Source organism: Canis lupus, chromosome 32, assembly GCF_003254725.2.
Source record: "Canis lupus dingo isolate Sandy chromosome 32, ASM325472v2, whole genome shotgun sequence".
Lineage (NCBI taxonomy): Eukaryota > Metazoa > Chordata > Mammalia > Carnivora > Canidae > Canis > Canis lupus.
Window position 1 is genome coordinate 38,651,225 of NC_064274.1, and position 17,500 is coordinate 38,668,724.

The window sequence follows — 17,500 nt, forward strand, 5'->3', positions numbered from 1 at the left end:
TCCCCAAATGAATGAGACAATATAATGTTTGTCCTTCTCCGATTGACTTATTTCACTCAGCATAATACCCTCCAGTTCCATCCACGTCAAAGCAAATGGTGGGTATTTGTCGTTTCTAATGGCTGAGTAATATTCCATTGTATACATAAACCACATCTTCTATATCCATTCATCTTTCTTTCTTTCTTTTTTCTTTTTTCCATTCATCTTTCAATGGACACCGAGGCTCCTTCCACAATTTGGCTATTGTGGACATTGCTGCTAGAAACATTGGGGTGCAGGTGTCCCAGCGTTTCATTGCATCTGTATCTTTGGGGTAAATCCCCAACAGTGCAATAGCTGGGTCGTAGGGCAGGTCTATTTTTAACTCTTTGAGGAACCTCCACGCAGTTTTCCAGAGTGGCTGCACCAGTTCACATTCCCACCAACAGTGTAAGAGGGTTCCCTTTTCTCCTCATCCTCTCCAACATTTGTGGTTTCCTGCCTTGTTAATTTTCCCCATTCTCACTGGTGTGAGGTGGTATCTCATTGTGGTTTTGATTTGTATTTTGCTGATGGCAAGTGATGCGGAGCATTTCCTCCTGTGCATGTTGGCCATGTCTGTGTCTTCCTCTGTGAGATTTCTCTTCATGTCTTTTGCCCATTTCATGATTGGATTGTTTGTTTCTTTGGTGTTGAGTTTAATGAGTTCTTTATAGATCTTGGAAACTAGCCCTTTATCTGATAGGTCATTTGTAAATCTCTTCTCCCATTCTGTAGGTTGTCTTTTAGTTTTGTTGACTGTATCCTTTGCTGTGCAAAAGCTTCTTATCTTGATGAAGTCCCAATAGTTCATTTTTGCTTTTGTTTCTTTTGCCTTCGTGGATGTATCTTGCAAGAAGTTACTGTGGCCAAGTTCAAAAAGGGTGTTGCCTGTGATATCCTCTAGGATTTTGATGGAATCTTGTCTCACATTTAGATCTTTCATCCATTTTGAGTTTATCTTTGTGTATGGTGCAAGAGAGTGGTCTAGTCTCATTCTTCTGCATGTGGATGTCCAATTTTCCCAGCACCATTTATTGAAGAGACTGTCTTTTTTCCAGTGGATAGTCTTTCCTGCTTTGTCGAATATTAGTTCACCGGAAAGTTGAGAGTCCACTTCTGGGTTCTCTACTCTTTTCCATTGATCTATGTGTCTGTTTTTGTGCCAGTACTACACTGTCTTGATGACCACAGCTTTGTAGTACAACCTGAAATCTGGCATTGTGATGCCCCCAGCTAAGGTTTTCTTTTTTAAAATTCCCCTGGCTATTCAGGGTCTTTTCTGATTCCACACAAATTTTAAAATAATTTGTTTCAACTCTTTGAAGAAAGTCCATGGTATTTTGATAAGGATTGCATTAAATGTGTAAATTGCCCTGGGTAACATTGACATTTTCACAATATTAATTCTGCCAATCCATGAGCATGGAATATTTTTCTATCTCTTTGTGTCTTCCTCAATTTCTTTCAGAAGTGTTCTATAGTTTTTAGGGTATAGATCCTTTACCTCTTTGGTTAGGTTTATTCCTAGGTATCTTATACTTTTGGGTGAAATTTTAAATGAGATTGACTCCTTAATTTCTCTTTCTTCAGTCTCATTATTAGTGTATAGAAATGCCGCTGACTTCTGGGCATTGATTTTGTATCCTGCCACACTGCCAAATTGCTGTATGGGGCGGGGAGTCTTTTGGGTTTTCTATGTAGAGTATCATGTCATTGGCGAAGAGGGAGAGTTATGACTTCTTCTTTGCCAATTTGAATGCCTTTTATGTCTTTTTGTTGTCTGATTGCTGAGGCTAGGACTTCCAGTACTATGTTGAATAGCAGTGGTGAGAGTGGACATCCCTGTCTGGTTTTGATCTTAGGGGAAAGGCTCCCAGTGCTGCCCCATTGAGAATGATATTTGCTGTGGGCTTTTCGTAGATGGCTTTTAAGATGTTGAGGAATGTTCCCTCTATCCCTACACTCTGAAGAGGTTTGATCAGGAATGGATGCTGTATTTTGTCAAATGCTTTCTCTGCATCTATTGAAAGGATCATATGGTTCTTGTTTTTTCTCTTGCTGATATGATGAATCACATTGATTGTTTTACAAGTGTTGAACCAGCCTTGCATCCTGGGGTTAAATCCTACTTGATCATGGTGAATAATCTTCTTAATGTACTGTTGTATCCTATTGAAAATGTGCTTTACTCTCATGGGCTATGAGTGGGCAAATGATCTTAGCAATGCCAAAGTGATTCTTTATCTTAGAAATATGAATCTCTAGTGGATATACATGAAGACAGAAACAGTTAAAACAGAGTAATTTATGGCAGAGTGACTCTCTAGAGACTACCAACACCATCTACTAAGTCCCCTTCTTTTTCTTCTTGAATTTTGATTATTGAGCTCTACCTATGAGGCAGTATGATTTTCCAAATCTTTTTTTTTAACTGTAGCATAAGTTAATCAGAATTCATTTCTTTTCCTTTCAACTGAAAACAGATACAGAAAATCTCTTTTTGGAATTGCTTTAAATGTTAGGCTCAATTGGAATTTTTCTTGGTTCTAGTACTTGGAGAAAAGTTCTGTTCTTGTACCTTTTTTATAATTTAATTCTTGTATTATGGGGATCCCTGGGTGGCGCAGCGGTTTGGCGCCCGCCTTTGGCCCAGGGCGCGATCCTGGAGACCCGGGATCGAATCCCACGTCGGGCTCCCGGTGCATGGAGCCTGCTTCTCCCTCTGTCTGTGTCTCTGCCTCTCTCTCTCTCTGTAACTATCATAAATAAATAAATTAAAAAAATTTTTAAAAAATTAAATCTTTAAAAAAAATAATTCTTGTATTATTATTTTTTTTTTTAGATTTTATTTCTTTATTCATGATAGACAGAGAGAGAGAGAGAGGCAGAGACATAGGCAGAGGGAGAAGCAGGCTCCATGGAGGGAGCCTGATGTGGGAATCAATCCTGAAACTCCAGGATCAAGCCCTGGGCCAAAGGCAGGCACTAAGCCACTGAGCCACCCAGGGATCCCAAGTTCTTTCTTCTTTTCCCCTATTCCATCTCTTGTTTCTGCCAGTAACCTTATGCCAATAGCTGAAATATCACCAAATACTCTTTAAGACACAGACAACCTAAGAAGGAAGAGGACCAGAGAAAAATGGCAATGTAGAGACAGGTGATCCTGGAAGTTGGAGAAAAATGTTCAGGCCTTCTGAGAGGGAACAGAATGCTCAGTGTAGGCTATGTGCTAATGGCCTTCTAGTCACAAACGTGACTAAGCACATATTGTGGGTATTTGAAAGCTGAATGAGGAAAAATATGCTTGCTTTTGAAGGAATCAATTTGTGGTTTCTTTTAATGAGTTATCAAACTATTAATAAGCATTAATTATTTATTGTGTAAGGCAAAGTGCTTCTTAATAGGTATTCTGTCCTTAACTTAGAACATTCACAGATTCCCAATAGCCTCTAGTGCAGAAGAAGTCTGCCGCTCTTCTTTCCTCCTTTCACTAGTCTCTCCTATATCTGTGATACCTCCAATCATAGCTGATGTGCAAAATTGTGGTTATGGAGTCCCCTGAACTTGTATTCAATATGTTGCCACTGTCAACTGCTGAAAATTTTTTAAAGATTTTTTTTTAAAAATTAAAATTTTAATTTTTTAAAGATTTTTTCTATTCATGAGAGACAGAGAGAGGCAGAGACAGAGGCAGAGGGAGAAGCAGGCTCCCCACAAGGAGACCAATGTGGGACTCGATTCCTGGATCCCAGGATCACCTCCTGAGCCCAAGGCAGATGCTCAACTGCTGAGCCACTCAAGCATCCCAACAGCTAAAATTTTTACACCTTATGAGATGTTTAGTTACTAACACCTGTCCAATACACTAATTCCTGGTGTATTTTCATGCATTAATTCCTAGCCTCTCAGAGAAGCTTATAAAATAAGTCTTAGGAAACATTTAGTGTCAGAGCTCTCAGCTTACAGATAAACACTGATGCAAATAGAATTCAACTGTTAAGGTCCCTTTGGAACACATTAGTAGCTGCCAAGATGTTTATGGTGCAGTGCAGTTTAGCTATTTCCCTACAAGCTAATTACTAGATTATAATAAATGCAAATCTCAAACTAAATTATTAAACACAGATTACCAAGGGTGAACAAAATTCTCTTCTGAAAGTTTGATAAAGTTCCAGCCTGCGTCTTTTTAGGTGCCCTAAAGACCATCTTAAATAAAACAGTTACTTAAAACATTTGCAAGAATATTCTGGTCAGAATTTGGTTAATTTATTTCTGGCATCAGAAAAGCAGAGTTCTCCACTCCAGGGTCTTGATCTCAGTACAGTTAAGACCCAGGCCTTAAGCTTTGTGCCCAAAGATACAGGTAATAGGGCTTCCTAGATTATTATACCTTTCATGCAAGAGTGAGTGTGTCTCTAAAACCTAAGGAAACCCACATACCTTGAATATCAGTAATATTACCTGAGAGCTCACTTTTAATATTCATGATAACAAAGAAGCATTAATTCCCTAATGAAATCCAATTTTTGATGCTCATTATTTTAATTAGAAAAATCTAGTATTGATTAGAAATACAGATAGCTGAAACTCTTGGAGTAGCTACATCTGAAGTGTGCACTTTCTCATATAATGCTCAGGGGACCATCCCTTGGATGTGAATTTTCAATTATGATAATTATTGAATATAGGGTATAACTTAAGCTAAAGAGCAGATACATAAAACTATACTATCAATGCCGAAGTATTTTAAAGCAAATTTCACATGTGCACTTGTTATTCTGCAAATTTCCGAGATTATAAGTGTTCATGGCTTATAAAGTTCCAAGTCAGAGATTCTAGGATTCAAGACAAGTATTTGTTAAATCTAAGCCATATTGAGATTTAAGTCTAATTTTATATCCTAGCTGGGAAGCAAAACTACTATGGAGTGGTAGTTCCAGAATTCCTGAATCTATTTGGAAGGAGAGTCTAAGGAAGCTGTGTTTTCATAACAAGGCCATTATTTTTACTTGGATTTGGTGCTTATTTGGATAGCTTTGAATATGAGATTATGGAAGACCTTGCTTTGATATTTTCACTGTACAAACTTATGAAATATAGCTCTTTAAAAAGTTGAAGTGGATATGGGTTTTTTTTTTTTTGTTGTTGTTGTTTTTTGTTTTTTTGGGGGGGGGGTTTGTTTTTAATAATTCATGTGCAATACATATAAGGTGTTTATGCCTAATTTTAAAAATTTTGAATATTTGATTATTCTGAACTGTATAAGAGCAGGATTATCTGTCTATTATCTAAAATGGAAAGCTTTATTGTAGAGTTTGATTTAAGCTCCACAAATGACAGTAAGATTAGTGTAAGTTCGTTTTCTGTAACATTAAGCATTAGTGTGTATTTCCATGGTCCAAACATAATGGCAGGTCTAACAAGAAACATATTTATGGTCTAATAAAAGTGGTATTTTATATCCATATTTGTTTTTCCTAAGAAATTGGTAAATTGGAGTATAACACAATAATTTGTGTTGTCATCATAAATATAGTTTCATGACCAAGTGCAATTTTTAAATATGATTTTTGAAAGCTATTTACAAGGCTGCCTAACCACTATGACACTTCACTTTATTTATAAAACTATGATTCTTTGAAAGCAAATTATATTTGTAAATTGGTAATGAAAAAATCTGTATAAAATTTATAATTTCCTCCTTAGACTGCAAATTATAGTGAAACATTTAAACATAAGATTGTCAATAAGTATGGGTTTTTTTCCTTAAATAAACACTCCTGCCCCAAATCTTACTTTTTTCTGTTCTTTAGAAACTAGAGTCATTTATTCTTTGTTCTTAAGAAGTCTCTAATTTCCAAAGCTATTCTATGTTTCAAAAAGGCTTAACGCTCTCATGTGGTCCCCTCAAGCCTAGACAAAGAATGGATTGGGGATCACTAACAGATGGAAGAGACAGATCATCCGGAGAGAGAAAACAGAATTAGAAAAAGGTTAGAATAGAGGAGAGAGCCCTGAGGAAATCCAACATTAGGAAAAAGAAAGAAATTCAGGCAAGGGAAAATTTGAAAATGACGACATCCTGGATGCCAAAGAAAAAGACGAGTGAATAGTCAAGTGTATCAAACACTGTTTTTCACTTCTGGTTAGGATGAAAGACATCAAACAGATCATTAACTCCATTGTTGCTGTGAGAGATAAATGGATGAGCTAAAAAATGTATTTTACTTTAAGTCATCAGAGTTCTGGAATTAAATAAGTCTAAATAAATTCCAAAGATAAGCAGATCTTTCCTAGTTTTCCCAGGTCAGTGGCCATTTGCCTCTTGGGGTAGTCTGGGAATCATAGGCAGATGCAATAGTGAGCTTACTATAGTCAAAGAAAAATTGTGAAGGAGAGGAGAAAACAGCTAAACTGGACTGTTGGATTGGAATCTGAAAAAGCCTTAAGAGCCCCCCTATTATACTAAGTAGGCTCAATCTTGCTGTGAATTCCAAACTGCCCAGAAAATAAACTTCATTAAAAAATACATTTGACAAGTAAAATTTATTGGATTGGATTAATACCAGACTGAATTAAACAATAAATTATTGCAACAGGTCAATATAAATAATCAAAACTGAAACAGAGAAGGGAAAAGGTAATTCAAAAATTACTATGCAGAGGCACCTGGGTGGCTCAGTCAGTTAAGCATCTGACTCATTCTGGCTCAGGTCGTGATCTCAGGGTTGTGAGATTGAGCTCTGAGTCAGGCTCTGTACTGAGTATGGAGTTGGCTTAAGATTCTCTCTCTCCCTCTTCCTCTGCCCCTCCGTCCTGCTCATATATTCTTTCTCTTTCTCTCTCTCTAAAAAATAAATAAATAAAATTACTAAAAGAAAATATCTTTGGAAAACATAAGGTGGCCTTGTATATATGTAATTGATGTCCCAGGAAATGAGAAGGAGAATGAGGCAGGAAAAAAAAGTGAAAAGAGAGTAGCTGAAGAATTTTAACAATTGATTAAAGTCTCAGACCACAGAACTAAAAAGTTCGGTAAACACCAGGCAAGATAAATACAAAGAACATCTTGTCTAGGTACATCATAGGCAAGCTACTCAAAACTGAGACAAGATAAACCTTAAAAACAATCTTAGATGAGAATAATAGATGGCTGACTAAATATATGGAAGCCAGAGACAATGGAATAACATCTTTTAAATGCTAAAAGAAAGTCAGCATATACTTTTTACCTGATGAAAGTATCTACTACAATCACAGTAAAATAAAAATGAAACAAAAAATAAGATTATTCTATATTAACAGAGTAGAGGACATGCGTGAAAAATAGATTGAAGAAGTTTTTTCAGGATGAAGAGAAATAATCCCTGATGCGAGGCTGGAGTTTCAGGAAGAAAATGGAGGGCACAGGAAAGGGTAAATATGTGGATAAATATAAAATATATTTTAAAATTTTTAAAAGATTACTGTTGGGAGAAAATACAATTAACTGGAATTTAAATAAAAACTTGGAAAAAGAAAAAAATCTCTCCTACACAAGGTAAATACAATAACAATGCATTATGAATTTTGAAATATATAGACATAAAATGTATACCAATAGCACAGTGGGAAGAGGGCATATGTTAGGTTCTTACATTGTTTGTGAAGTTGTATACTATTAATTCAAGGTACACTGTGATAAATTAAGGATGGATATTATTGTCTCCAAGTAACTACCAAAAAGTGATACACAATGAAAAGCCCAATGAAATAAATAAAATGAAATACTAAAAAATGTTCAAATAATACATAAGAAGCTATGAAAGAAATGTAGAGCAAAGGAAAAAGAGATGGACAAGTAGAAATCAGTTAGCAAGGTAAAAGACATAACTATATCAATAACTACATAAACATTGATAGAATAAAAATTCCACTGAAAATGCAGAAAATGTCAGATTGGATTTGAAAATGAGATCCAACAAAACAGCTTATAGTTGGGTCTTGTCTTATAAGCCATTCTGACATTCAGCCTTTAAAAATAAGGACACGAAGAGGTTGGAAATAGACTGGAAATCCATTTTTAAATAATCCATTTAGCTGTTTGAGTAGTAAAGTAGACTTCAAGTCAATGAGTACTACCAAGAATAAAGAAAAAAAATGAATAGTTTATGTAATGAGTTTTAAAGACTTATTCTAAGTTACAGTCATTAAGACAGTGTGGTTTGGGTGTAAGCATAAGCAAAAAAAGCAACAGAACAGAATAAAGTCAACTAATTCATCTGTGTTGTTTAAGTTTCTGTGGCTTTTCAAAAATGCATAATCTCATGTATTTACCATAACAGTTTGATACATAATACGTTCACCATTCTAAAGTACCCTGTGCTTCACCTATTCATTCTTCCTCCATCCACTGAACCCCTGGCAAACAGTGATGGTCTTACTATCACCATACTTACGCTTTTTCCAAAATGTCATGAATATGTTAGAATAATACATGAGGTAGTCTATTCAAAATCTTCCCACCCCGCCCGCCCAGAGGTTCCCTTCTGTATATATTTTTAAAAGATTTTATTTATTTATGCATGAGAGACACACAGAAAGAGAGAGGCAGAGACATAGGCAAAGAGAGAAGCAGGCTCCATGCAGGGAGCCCGGTGTGGGACTCCATCTCAGGACTCCAGGATCATGCCCTGGGCAGAAGACAGATACTTAACTGCTGAGCCAGCCAGGCATCCCCCTTCTGTATATTGGCAATTGGTCATTTTTCCTACTCCCAGCCTCAAGCAACCTCATATCTGTTTTCTGACTGTATAGTATTGCCTCTTCTAAAAATTTTATGTAAGTCTAGTCATACAATATGCAGACTTTTGTAAGTGGCTTTGCTCAGTGGCCATAGTACCTTTATTATATGTATCAGTAGTTTGTCCCACTTTTTATTGTATTCCATTATATGGATATACCACATTTTGCTTAGCCTTTTTTTTTTTTAAAGATTTTATTTATTTATTCATGGAAGACACAGAAAGAGAGTCAGAGACTCAGTCAGAGGAAGAAGCAGGCTCCCAGCAAGGAGCCTGATGCAAGACTCGATCCCAAGAATCTGGGATCACACCCTGAGCCAAAGGCAGACACTCAACCACTGGGCCACCCAGGCATCCCTTGCTTAGCCTTTCACCTGTAAATGGACATTTGGATTGTTTCCACATTTAAGCTACTATGAATAATGACGATATGAATATTCATGTAAAAGGCCTTATGTGAACATAAGGCACAGCATGTGGCCAATTTTAAATTATTACATATGGACTTGAAAAGCATATATATTCTATAATTGTTTAGTAGTATTTTACATATAAATCAAGCTTGTTGACTGTAATTAGAAGCCACATGCTTCTGAAAAATGTTCTTTGTATATTAATTTCTGAGAAAAGTGTGTTGTAATCTCTACTATGATTATTGCTTGGTTTAGTTCCATCAATGTTTGTTTATATATTTAGTCCTGTATTATTACTTGCATGTATGCTTTGTATTATATGGTGACCTACTTCATCCCTAGTGAGGGTTTTAGCATTGAAGTCTACTTTGTTGACATTAATGTAGCTTTATTAATAAACAAACTCATTTGTTTATTATTTGCCATACATATCTTTTATATATTTTTTCCTTTCAAACTGTATGCTTATGTTTTCAATGTTTCTTTTAAAAAGCACGTAGCTTAATTTTTTTTCAAATCCGGAAGTCTTTTACTTTTACCCAGAAAGGTAGTTTAGATTGGCTGTCATTAGTAATATATTTTAATTTATTAATATTATCTTATTTTTTGTTTTCTATATATGCTACCTTTCTTTCTCCTGGGACTGAGTCCCTGTCGGGCTTCCTGCATGGAGCCTGCTTCTCCCTCTGCGTATGCCTCTACCTCTCTCCGTGTGTCTCTCATGAATAAATAATAAAATCTTTTAAAAAATTATCCTGCTTTGGATGAGTTGTACATCCTGAATCTAATGGTGCACTATACTTCTCTACAAATGCAACATCTTGAGGTATTATCTCTACATATTGCTTTTTTCATCATTCTCTTTGCCTCTTTTCTGGAACTCTAGTCAGAGATTTTTTAAAACCTCACAGTTTAGGGATGCCTGGCTGGCTCATTTGGTAGAGCATGAGACTCTTGACTTCAGCATTATAAGTTTGAGCCCCATGTTGAGTGTAGAAATTCCTTAAAAATAAAATCTTAAAAAAAAAAAGCTTCACATTTTATCCTCTTTGTCTCACCTTCTCTTCCATATTTGTTTTCATTTGTCCCTCTTCTTGGTAGTGTACAATTTCTCCTAATCTTTCAGTCCAATATCTCTAGTCAGCTGTGTCTAAGAAAACACTTTAGTTTCTGGACACAGTTTTACTCAACTCTCACTATCTGATTCCCCTCTCAAGAAGCAAGCACTTTTGGCTTTTCTTAAAACTATTTATCAGAAATCTCTCAACAGAGTCCAGGGCCAGATGGCATCCCAGTGCAATTCTACCAAACATTTAAAGAAGAATTAATACCTTTTCTTCTGAAGCTATTCAAAAAATAAAAATAGAAGGAAAACTTCCAAACTCATTCTATGAGGCCAGTATGACATTGATCCCCAAAGCAGACAAAGACCCCACCAAAAAGAATTACAGACCAGTATCCTTGATAAACATGGATGCCAAAATTCTCACCAAGATACTAGAAGTTACTAGAGTCCAACAGTACATTAAAAGGCTTAATGACCTGCTGACCAAGTGGGATTTATTCCCTGGCTGCTGGGGTGGTTCAACATTTGCTAATCAATCAATGTGATACACTACATTAATAAAAGAAAGCGCAAGAACTCTCTTCAGTGCAGGGATAGAGGGAACATACCTCAATGTCATAAAAGCCATATACAAAAAACTCAGAGCCAATATCATCCTTAACGGGGAAAAATGGAGAGCTTTTCCTCTAAGGTCAGGAAAATGACAGGGATGTCCACTCTGACCACTGTTGTCCACATAATATTGAGTAGCCTAGCCTCAGCAATCAGACAACAAAAAGAAATAAAAGACATCCAAATGGCAAAGAAGTCAAGCTTTCACTCTTTGCAGATGACATGATACTCTTTATAGAAAACTGAAAAGACTCCATACAAAAATAGCTAGAACTCATACAGGAATTCAGCAAAGTTGGCAGGATATAAAATCAATGCCCAGAAGTCAGTTGCATTACTGTACACTGACAATGAGGCAGAAGAAAGAGAAATCAAGGAATTGATTTCATTTACAATTGCACCAAAAACCATAAGCTATTTAGGAATAAATCTAACCAAAGAGGTAAAGGGTCTATACTCTGAAAACTACAGAACACTTACGAAAGAAATTGACGAAGACACAAACAGATGGAAAAATATTCCATGCGAAGATGGTGGAAGAGTAGGGTCCCCAAGTCACCTGTCCCCACCAAATTACCTAGATAACCTTCAAATAATCCTGAAAATCTACGAATTCGGCCTGAGATTTAAAGAGAGAACAGCTGGAATGCTACAGTGAGAAGAGTTCATGCTTCTGTCAATGTAGGAAGACGAGAAAAAAGAAATAAACAAAAGGCATCCAAGGGGGAGGGGCTGCGCGAGGACCTGGGCTAAGGGTCCCACGAGTGCCCCCAGGACAGGAGAGCCCCGTCCCGTAGAAGCAGGAGCTGCACCGACCTTCCCGGGAGAAAAGGCCCCCGCAGGGAGTTAGAGCAGGACCCCAGGAGGGCGGGGATGCCCTCAGGCTCCCTGGGACACTAACAGACACCTGCGCCCCCAGGAAAGTGCACCGAGCTCCCTAAGGGCTGCAGCACCCACGGCGGGACCGGGAGCAGCTCTGAGGGGCTCGGGCGGAGGCTCCACACGGAGGGGGCTGACCGGCCGGGAGCACGAATCCAACAGCGCAGGACCGTGAGCACAGGGCGTTGGGGACACAGCCCAGGATCCAGCCTCCCACCGGGACAGGCAGAAGCCAGGAGGGCCCAGGGCAGCAAGGACGCTCCTGTCCCAAGCTGAGCCGATCAGCGGCCCCAGCCCCGGAGCATCCAGGCCCCTGCAGGCTGAGACCTCTGTAGTTACTGCAGGAGCTGAATCCAGGTCTCCAGAGCTGGCCTCCGCCACTGTGGTTCTTCCTCCTGGGGGCTCACAGGGTAAACAACCCCCCCACTGAGCCTCACAGTGGCCTCACCGGATAAACAGGATAAATGTTACTCACTGAGCCCTGCACCAGGCAGGGGGCAGAGCAGCTCCCCCAAGTGCTAACACCTGAAAATCAGCACAATAGGCCCCACCCCCAGAAGACCAGCTAGAGGGATAAGTTCCAGGGGAAGTCAAGGGACTTAAAGTATACAAAATCAGAAGATACTCCTCCGTGGGGTTTTTTTTTTTTTTTTTTTTTTGATTTCTGTTTGCTTCCCCCACCTTTTTTTCCCTTTCTTTCTTTTTCTACTCTTTTTTCTTTTTTATTTTTCTCTTTTCTTTCCTTCTTTCTCTCCTCTCCTTTTCTTCTTTTCCCAATACAACTCGCTTTTGGCCACTCTGCACTGAGCAAAATGACTAGAAGGAAAACCTCACCTCAAAAGAAAGAATCAGAAACAGTCCTCTTTCCCACAGAGTTACAAAATTTGGATTACAATTCAATGTCAGAAAGCCAATTCAGAAGCACTATTATAGAGCTACTGGTGGCTCTAGAAAAATGCATAAAGGAGTTAAGAGACTTCATGACTGCAGAATTTAGATCTAATCAGGCAGAGATTAAAAATCAATTGAATAAAAAAAAAATTGAATGAGATGCAATCCAAACTACAAGTCCTAAAGACGACGGTTAACGAGGTGGAAGAACGAGTGAGTGACATAGAATACAAGTTGATGGCAAACAGGGAAACTGAGGAAAAAAGAGACAAACAATTAAAAGACCATGAGGATAGATTAAGGGAAATAAATGACAGCCTAAGGAAGAAAAACCTACGTTTAATTGGGGTTCCCGAGGGCGCTGAAAGTAACAGAGGGCCAGAATATGTATTTGAACAAATCATAGCTGAAAACTTTCCTAATCTGGGAAAGGAAGCAGGCATTCAGATCCAGGAAATAGAGAGATTCCCCCGCCCCCCACCTAAAATCAATAAAAACCATTCAACACCTCAACATTTAATAGTTAAGTTTGCAAATTCCAAAGATAAAGAGAAGATCCTTAAAGCAGCAAGAGACAAGAAATCCCTGAATTTTATGGGGAGGAGTATTAGGGTAACAGCAGACCTCTCCACAGAGACCTGGCAGGCCAGAAAGGGCACACAGGATATATTCAGGGTCCTAAATGAGAAGAACATGCAGCCAAGAATACTTTATCCAGCCAGGCTCTCATTCAGAATGGAAGGAGAAATAAAGAGCTTCCAAGACAGGCAGGAACTGAAAGAATATGTGACCTCCAAACCAGCTCTGCAAGAAATTTTAAGGGGGACTCTTAAAATTCCCCTTTAAGAAGAAGTTCAGTGGAACAATCCACAAAAACAAGAACTGAATAGATATCATGATGACACTAAACTCATATCTCTCAATAGTAACTCTGAACGTGAACGGGCTTAAAGACCCCATCAAAAGGGGCAGAGTGTCAGACTGGATAAAAAAGCAGGACCCATCTATTTGCTGTCTACAAGAGACTCATTTTAGACAGGAGGACACCTACAGCCTGAAAATAAAAGGTTGGAGAACAATTTACCATTCAAATGGTCCTCAAAAGAAAGCAGGGGTAGCCATCCTTATATCATATAAACTAAAATTTACCCCGAAGACTGTAGTGAAAGATGAAGAGGGACACTATCTCATACTTAAAGGATCTATCAAACAAGAGGATTTAACAACCCTCAATATATATGCCCCGAATGTGGGAGCTGCCAAATATTTAAATCAATTAATAACAAAAGTTAAGACGTACTTAGATAATAATACGCTTAAACTTGGTGACTTCAATCTAGAGGTTTGTACACTCGATAGGTCCTCTAAACACCACATCTTCAAAGAAACGAGAGCTTTAAATGAGACACTGGACCAGATGGATTTCACAGATATCTACAGAACTTTACATCCAAACTCAACTGAATACACATTCTTCTCCAGGGCACATGGAACTTTCTCCACAATAGACCACATACTGGGTCACAAATAGGGTCTGAACCAATACCAAAAGATTGGGATCCTCCCCTGTGTATTCTCAGACCATAATGCCTTGAAATTAGAACTAAATCACAACAAGAAGTTTGGAAGGACCTGAAACACGTGGAGGTTAAGGACCATCCTGCTAAAAGATGAAAGGGTCAACCAGGAAATTAAGAAAGAATTAAAAAGATTCATGGAAACTAATGTGAATGAAGATACAACCGTTCAAAATCTTTGGGATACAGGAAAAGCAGTCCTAAGGGGGAAATACATCGCAATACAAGAATCCATTCAAAAACTGGAAAGAACTCAAATACAAAAGCTAACCTTACACATAAAGGAGGTAGAGAAAAAATAGCAGATGAACCCCACACCCAGCAGAAGAAGAGAGTTAATTAAAATTCGAGCAGAACTCAACGAAATCGAGATGAGAAGAACTGTGGAACAGATCAACAGAACCAGGAGTTGGTTCTTTGAAAGAATTAATAAGATAGATAAACCATTAGCCAACCTTATTAAAAAGAAGAGTGAGGAGACTCAAATTAATAAACTCAGGAATGAGAAAGGAGAGATCACTACCAACACCAAGGAAATACAAACGATTTTAAAAACATATTATGAACAGCTATACGCCAATAAATTAGGCAATCTAGAAGAAATGGACGCATTCCTGGAAAGCCGCAAACTACCAAAACTGGAACAGGAAGAAATAGAAAACCTGAACAGGCCAATAATCAGGGAGGAAATTGAAACAGTCATCAAAAACCTCCCAAGACACAAGAGTCCAGGGCCAGATGGCTTCCCAGGGGAATTCTATCAAACGTTTAAAGAAGAAACCATACCTATTCTACTAAAGCTGTTTGGAAAGATAGAAAGAGATGGAGTACTTCCAAATTCGTTCTATGAGGTCAGCATCACCTTAATTCCAAAACCAGACAAAGACCCCAAAAAAAGGAGAATTACAGACCAATATGCCTGATGAACATGCATGCAAAAATTCTCAACAAGATACTAGCCAATAGGATCCAACAGCACATTAAGAAAATTATTCACCATGACCAAGTAGGATTTATTCCCGGGACACAAGGCTGGTTCAACACTCGTAAAACAATCAATGTGATTCATCATATCAGCAAGAGAAAAAACAAGAACCATATGATCCTCTCATTAGATGCAGAGAAAGCATTTGACAAAATACAGCATCCATTCCTGATCAAAACTCTTCAGAGTGTAGGGATAGAGGGAACTTTCCTCGACATCTTAAAAGACATCTATGAAAAGCCCACAGCAAATATCATTCTCAATGGGGAAGCACTGGGAGCCTTTCCGCTAAGATCAGGAACAAGACAGGGATGTCCACTCTCACCACTGCTATTCAACATAGTACTGAAGTCCTAGCCTCAGCAATCAGACAACACAAAGACATTAAAGGCATTCAAATTGGCGAAGAAGAAGTCAAACTCTCCCTCCTCGCCGATGACATGATACTCTACATAGAAAACCCAAAAGACTCCACCCCAAGATTGCTAGAACTCCTACAGCAATTTAGTAGCATGGCAGGATACAAAATCAATGCCCAGAAATCAATGGCATTTCTATACACTAACAATGAGACTGAAGAAAGAGAAATTAAGGAGTCAATCCCACTTACAATTGCTTCCAAAAGCATAAGATACCTAGGAATAAACCTAACCAAAGAGGTAAAGGATCTATACCCTAAAAACTACAGAACACTTGTGAAAGAAATTGAGGAAGACACAAAGAGATGGAAAAATTATCCATGCTCATGGATTGGCAGAATTAATCTTGTGAAAATGTCAATGTTACCCAGGCAATTACACGTTTAATGCAATCCCTATCAAAATACCATGGACTTTCTTCAGAGAGTTAGAACAAATTATTTTAAAATTTGTGTGGAATCAGAAAGACCCTGAATAGCCAGGGGAATTTTAAAAAAGAAAACCATATCTGGGGGCATCACAATGCCTGATTTCAGGTTGGACTACAAAGCTGTGGTCATCAAGACAGTGTGGTACTGGCACAAAAACAGACACATAGATCAATGGAACAGAATAGAGAACCCAGAAGTGGACCCTGAACTTTATGGTCAACTAATATTCGATAAAGGAGGAAAGACTATCCATTGGAAGAAAGACAAACTCTTCAATAAATGGTGCTTGGAAAGTTGGACATCCACATGCAGAAGAATGAAACTAGACCACTCTCTTGCACCATACACAAAGATAAACTCAAAATGGATGAAAGATCTAAATGTGAGACAAGATTCCATCAAAATCCTAGAGGAGAACACAGGCAACACCCTTTTAGAACTTGGCCACAGTAACTTCTTGCAAGATACATCCACGAAGGCAAAAGAAACAAAAGCAAAAATGAACTATTGGGACTTCATCAAGATAAGAAGCTTTTGCACAGCAAAGGATACAGTCAACAAAACTCAAAGACAACCTACAGAATGGGAGAAGACATTTGCAAAGGACATATCAGATAAAGGGCTAGTTTCCAAGATCTATAAAGAACTTATTAAACACAACACCAAAGAAACAAACAATCCAATCATGAAATGGGCATAAGACATGAAGAGAAATCTCACAGAGGAAGAGGTAGACATGGCCAACATGCACATGAGAAAATGCTCTGCATCACTTGCCATCAGGGAAATATAAATCAAAACCACAATGAGATCCCACCTCACACCAGTAAGAATGGGGAACATTAACAAGGCAGGAAACCACAAATGTTGGAGAGGATGCGGAGAAAAGGGAACCTTCTTACACTGTTGGTGGGAATGTGAACTGATGAAGCCACTCTGGAAAACTGCGTGGAGGTTCCTCAAAGAGTTAAAAATAGACCTGCCCTACGACCCAGCAATTGCACTGTTGGGGATTTACCCCAAAGATTCAGATGCAATGAAACGCCGGGACACCTGCACCCTGATTTTTCTAGCAGCGATGTCCACAATACCCAAACTGTGGAAGGAGCCTCGGTGTCCATCGAAAGATGAATGGATAAAGAAGATGTGGTTTATGCATACAATTACTCAGCCATTAGAAACGACAAATACCCACCATTTGCCTCAACGTGGATGGAACTGGAGGGTATTATGCTGAGTGAAGTAAGTCAATCAGTGAAGGACAAACAGTGTATGTTCTCATTCATTTGGGGAATATAAATAATAGTGAAAGGGAATATAAAGGAAGGGAGAAGAGATGTGTGGGAAATATCAGAAAGGGAGACAGAATATGAAGACTCCTAACTCTGGGAAACGAAGTAGGGGTGGTGGAAGGGGAGGA

The 17,500-nt window shown here is 38.3% G+C and overlaps 1 long non-coding RNA gene across 1 annotated transcript in view; it reads left to right on the forward strand.

The window, feature by feature from the left end:
- The window catches only part of LOC112671727 (uncharacterized), a 38,761-nt gene that overhangs the window by 8,231 nt on the left and 13,030 nt on the right, over nucleotides 1-17,500 (forward strand). The gene's annotated exons all lie outside the window — the stretch shown is intronic.